Genomic DNA, 6000 nt, shown 5'->3' with positions numbered 1-6000 from the left:
CAGAAAACATTTATGAAATTTCTGGTGAAGTGTTTTGGCATAACTACATAACAATAACATACTATTTTCATTAACTTGAACAAACAAACCCAATAGATTATTAAAAAACAAAACGAAGAAGAAAGTACAGATGCGGTGTAACTTTACAGTTTGACAATGCAGAGTACAGATTTTCCAGCTTATTTACTGCTTCTCTTGACAAAGGAGATGAGCTAACCCAAAGCCATAGGCAGGATCTACAGCAAAGAACGTGGGGGAAATGCCAGATGATCTAGGTCTCACTGGTGACAGTAAACGAGAAAGATTCTCAGCACTGTTCAGGATACAGCATTTGCAATCTTTTAACTGTCATCTAGTTAAGCTTAATGACCATGAAGGTAATGGATGCTCAGCAGAGCACTGAGTGCTTCCAAAGAGAGAGGAATGTATTCCTCATTTAGGCTCCTGCAAGCACGGACTAATAATTGGTCTAGAAGCATTCTTCTCTCATTTCTTTCAGAAACTACATGGTTGCTTAATAGCATAAGAAATATTTTGGTACCATACAGCGCACAAGACCATATGCTCTGCGCAGCATTTGGAGAAACTTGCTTGAGTGACTGATCAGTCCAAATATCCTCCACTGCTGAGCCAAATTTGAGTCATGTAGCTGGTGTCACACAAATCACTGCCATATGAATAATCTGCCTCGAACATAAGCAAGCTAGCTTGGACAGTAGAAGTAGTTAAGCCCAATTAATACTGCAGTTCAGGGAGACTATTTTATTGTACTTCGAAAGATAAATTTATCTTCAGGGAAACACTGCAGGCTGATTTCTTCTACAAAGATCTCTGTGCTGTGTTGCCTGTTCTTGGTAACACAAAGTTTTCTCAGGCCATCTCTTTGTGGGAACACACTGTGGGACATCATAGAAATATCCTAAATGCACATGCTCTCCTGGAGAAAAGACACAGCAAACAGGAGGTTAGAAGAAAGAAGAATGGAGGAAGAAACATCAATGCCAGACAGCTCTGGCCCAAAGTCACAACAGGAGAGGAACTAGAAAGAAGGAAAACTAGGAGTTCAAAACTGCTTAGATGAAGGCTAATGGGCCAATTAAATGGCAATAAAACTATTCAGAGATTAACGCCTCACAATCGTGGGTGAGGGGAGAAAAGAAACCCTGAGGGTTACAGCTCATCTGCTGTTATGTAAGGGGCAATGTACCCACCTCAACCCTCCCAGTAAATCCTTCTCAAAGTTTTGAAAGACATTTATTTATGCTCGTTCAGGGCATTGAGTCTCATGAGACAATTAAAAAAGTCTTACAGAGTGCTTCTAAAAGTCCAACAGCTATTTCAAATATGAAAGAACAAAGGGTAGGCTGGGATTCAGGGATCTCACAGAGTAAGAAAGAATTCAGAGCGAAGGAAGAGCAAGTGGGCTGTGTTCGCTACATTAAAGCAGATTAGTTGTGAAAGAGTGAGGGGTTTTGTACATTTTTTATTTCTTCTCGTGTGAACTTGTACATCTGTTAGGCGTTTGTGTAATGGTTTATAAGTAGTGGTGCTATTTAAGCTGGTAAAACATACAAATACCCCAAAGGGAACAAGTATATTAACATATACTGTTGTTATGAAACTGGCATTTTCCATGCTAGGCCAAAGAATTACCATCTTTGTGGCATTTCCAATAATTCAGAATGAATATCAATGTTAAAAAAAATGTTTTATTTCTCATACAATAGAGATTATTTTTTCTTTTAAATAGAGATGATGTTAGGCTCACCACTATGTTTCGTCCCAGTGGTTCCTCCTGAGCGATGCCTTATATCTTGTGGAATACCCTGATTTGATCAAATTCCAAGGAATAATTTGCCATTCTTATGCATGGAGGTATTTTGAAAGAGGTTTTTGGTTTTCTTTTAAATGCAGTCCTGCTGTTCCAGCTCATGTTTTATTTTCCCTATCTGCCCTTTAACTAATTACTGTGTTGCAGAGCCTGGTGATGCTTGACAAGGAGCTGAAGTGAGCTGACTATAGTAAAGGAAAAAAGGCTGACAACAGTAGACAATGTGAAAAATGGTAATGCATGAGGGTGAGAGACAGAAAAAAGCCATGAGCGAATTTAATCACCAAAATCCAGCACAGTGGGTCCTCTGCCCTCTCCTTTCTAACCCAAAGTGCATGCACTTTGCTCAGTGACCTTTAGGAAAGCCTTGCAATACTGTGAAAGAACAAAACCTGTCCCTTAAAACAGAGGCGTGCCTTAGGCTCCAGAGTAGAGCTCTTGGACTCTGAATCCCACCTGTGCAAGCAGGATGCCTCTGCAGAGCTACTGTGTCCCCTGCTATCCCACTAGGATACCACATGGGCTGCAGCCATCCACGCCCTTACAGCCCTCATGTTCCACTCAGGGTTCAGCTGACTGGGACCCCTGCCCTGGGTTTCTGTGGTGCTCTTCACCCCAGACCCTGGCACAGCATGGTGATGCTCAGCCCCTTGGGGTACTTGTCCCAAAAAGAATTAGAGAACCTTTTCACAGGGGTGAGATTCAGAGGCAGGTGTAGGAAGACCTGCCCAGTACTTACAAGCTTTGTCAGGACTTGTGCTGTCTGTGGTGATCTCCCATCCCAAAGAAGAGCCTGCCAGCTGGTTATAGAGATGTGCAGAAAGGCTCCTACTCCCCTGCTGAGGTTTTTCATCTCTCAGCATTCATTTTGTCACCATCTCAAGACTTCCAAAGGAAAGCCCTGAGCTCCTGCCTTCATCATTAATGGCAAAAGGCAGACATTTCTGCAGAGAGATTTGGCTTACCTGAGGTTGAGATGGATCTGAGCTGAGCTGTTGCCAAAGCTCCTAGAGCCATGGTTTTCCTTCGGCCTTTGCTACCAACAATTGGCAGGGAGCAGGCAGCAGGGACCACAGGCCACAAGGTAATTGGCCCCTGCCAAATGAGTTGGAAGAAAGTGAGAGATTTTGTGATGGAAATTTTTCTGCTTTCCAGCCATTCCCCAAAAAATTCAGGCTATCCATGTGGAAAGTTTTGTCTGTGAGCAGTCAACGAAGAAATATGTAATTGAGTATGTTCTGATCTGTTTTTATTTGCAGCTGTTGTCCTGAAATGCAACTTTTTTTGAAAATTAATGGGAGTATGGACCTCTAAGTCTGATGTGGCCAGCGGGATTGAAGAACTTAACTGTCTGAGCTCGCCTTTATGACTTGTAGCGGTAACTCCAATAAGGTATTGTGACCCCCTTTTTTCTATTTGTCTGCTTCTACCATCTCCCATTTCCATCTGTGGACTAACAGATTTCTGGAAGTGGGAGGTGCTCATCCTAACCAAAAAAGAGACATCAGAAAGAAAGTGGATTAATACTGAGAAGGGGAGGTTATTTTTTAGAAGATGCTTGTGCTTGTCACAGTGGAATTAAGAAATCTTACTCCTCTCACTTGATATATGGCACATTCCTACTCCTCCACATCTGTCCGGATACATGCCTAAGCAGCACACTTTCAAAGTGTCCTTAAGAATGGCTCACCTTTTTTTCATGAGCTACAGGATGATAAAGTCTCTGTAATAATCATTTATTGTTTCCAATTTCCATCTGTATCCGGGTGTAATGTTCACAGATTCAAAAAGCTGGAACAGGCAGGTATTGGCTAAGTAGCCCACCTGGCTCCACTTATCCCCCTTTCAAATTAGAGGCAATGTAACCCAAAACCTCTATCTTCTGCTTTTTAACATTTCACACAAACTCATTTGGGAAATTTATTGTGACTTTAAAAAGATCTGACTTTTTTATTTGGTGCGTCACACTGCAGGAACAGTACAGTACCTGTTAGCCAGATGGTACAGGAATAACATGCCAAAAGGTACCAGATTTCTTATTTAGAGTCTGCTGTGAAGCATGCATATCAGATTCAGGTGATATTAATGAAAAAAATAATGTTAGAAAAGTTACGAGCCATTATTCCATACAGAAATGGCATTTTTTCCCTTTTACAAGCACTCTTGAGTTAAATAAGCTTTGAACTTTCAGAACCTTCTGTTTGCGGGGGTTTGCTTATAACAGTCATGTAGCCAATATGACGACAAGTTTGGAACAGGCCCAGGTATTTTTAATCAGTGAGACCCTGCTGCAATGTATGAAACAGATTTGAACTGCTTTTGCCTTTACATGAACAAAATTTTCTCAAACTTAATATAAAATCAATGTAACCAACTGACTAAATTCCCAGAAAATTTACTGCTCCTCAGCAGACTTGGCTGCATTATAATTTTAATTGTCAATCTTAATATGATCTCGCAAGGGTTTTATGAAAACCAATTTAGTTTTAGAGATTGTAAATGGTGTGGTGGCTCTGTCAGCGTGAGCACTATGAAACTGCTTTACTATCATATCAAAATTAATATCCAGTTTTCTTTCTTGTTGGTATTAAACCAGACCAGATTTTTGCTCTGAGTTTGTAAGCCCTTGGTAACAGTGACAAACAGGATGAAAGTCGTAGGGGAAAACAAGACCAGCGCCGGCACTTGCAGCCAGTTGGTTCCCACCCCACTTTGGTCCCCGCTGTGCTCGAGTAAGCCACCCCTCCCACGGGATTGTTTGCTTGCTTGTTCAGTTGTTTGTTTGCTTGGAGGGAACTGGGTTAGAGTAGCTCAGCTTCAAATGAAAAGCACATCCTAATCTAGCGGGACCTGCATTGGAAATTATGCATCAGAGCATCCTGGCCCTTTTGGAGTCCTGATCTGCACTAAAGCCTGGCTGCTGGACCTGTGCTTCAGTTAGGAGTTTCCAGACTTGCTGACAAAGTCCTGCCAGCAGAGCCCTAGCTGTTTCCAAGGATCTGCATGGAAACAGCTTGTTTTGGTCATCTTGTGTAGTTCTTTTGAGGAACACTCTCTACTTTTCTACTTCCTTTAGATGTGCCATCAGATCCTTCCAAGCCCAGGCAGCACCAGAGCTCACCATGTCCTCACCCACTCTGACCTTTCTCTCCTTCACATTCATGGTTGCAATCCCAAGTGGCATGATTGGATGCACAGAGTCATGTCTTCTGATTGCAGGGTCACACTGAACTCAGACTATAAGGAGGCTTCCTGCCATGGCCACAGGGTCGGTAAGAAAAGATGACAAAGGTGCAGGGAAATTTGAAACCAGGAGCTTCCTCTTTAGGTAGATCTGCTCTAAGAGGTTTGATCTGAGAAGATCATGTCCCTCTCTCTCTGATAAGCCAGCACAGCACTTCATGCACCGGTATGTGAATATCTCCAAACTGCTGGCACCATTTTTTGCTTCCTTTCTCCCGTGGAAGACCTTTGGCATTCAGACCCCCAGTTTAGTATCACCAACAGGGACCTGACTCCCTGTTGGTGATACTGAATCCCTCAAAGCCACCTTCCATTGGAACTTAAGCCCTTCATGGGCAGGTCTTCCTCACCACAGGGGCTGAACAACCACTCTCGGGTCCTTTCCTTCCCTCACAAGCTCCACACAAATCCTGCTTGTTAGTCTTCAGCAACATTCACCTCCTGTGTGAATTCACCACTGAGGAAGCAGCCTATTGCAGGTGAAGCACACATGTGAAAGACTGTGAGATTTTTAGGGCTACCATAACACATATGGAATGAAATGAATGATAAACCTACCCAATACATCACTTAATTAAAAAATTGACTCTAGGTATGAAAAATAACTGCAAAACCTATAGCAGGAGGAAGTTTGCAGCACTCCTGATCTCAACTACCATTAAAGTCTGTGTAGGATGTTCCCACTATGAAACATGGAAAATTGTAATAATTTTCCTGTTAATTTCAGTAAGGACAAAAGTATATCTCTAACTCTGAATTTATGGTGTTTTGCAAGTTTAGGAAAGGCCACTTTAAACATGGCCAAAGAAAAACAAAAATGAAAAAGGGTGCTTTTCTAACTTAAAATAATATTGACATAACTTTCTTGGATTTTTGCATTATTTTGAGTAGGCTTTCAAAGCAGAACTGTCAAAATGTTATTAATG

Source organism: Geospiza fortis, unplaced genomic scaffold, assembly GCF_000277835.1.
Source record: "Geospiza fortis unplaced genomic scaffold, GeoFor_1.0 scaffold166, whole genome shotgun sequence".
NCBI lineage: Eukaryota > Metazoa > Chordata > Aves > Passeriformes > Thraupidae > Geospiza > Geospiza fortis.
This window is presented reverse-complemented; position numbering follows the sequence as displayed.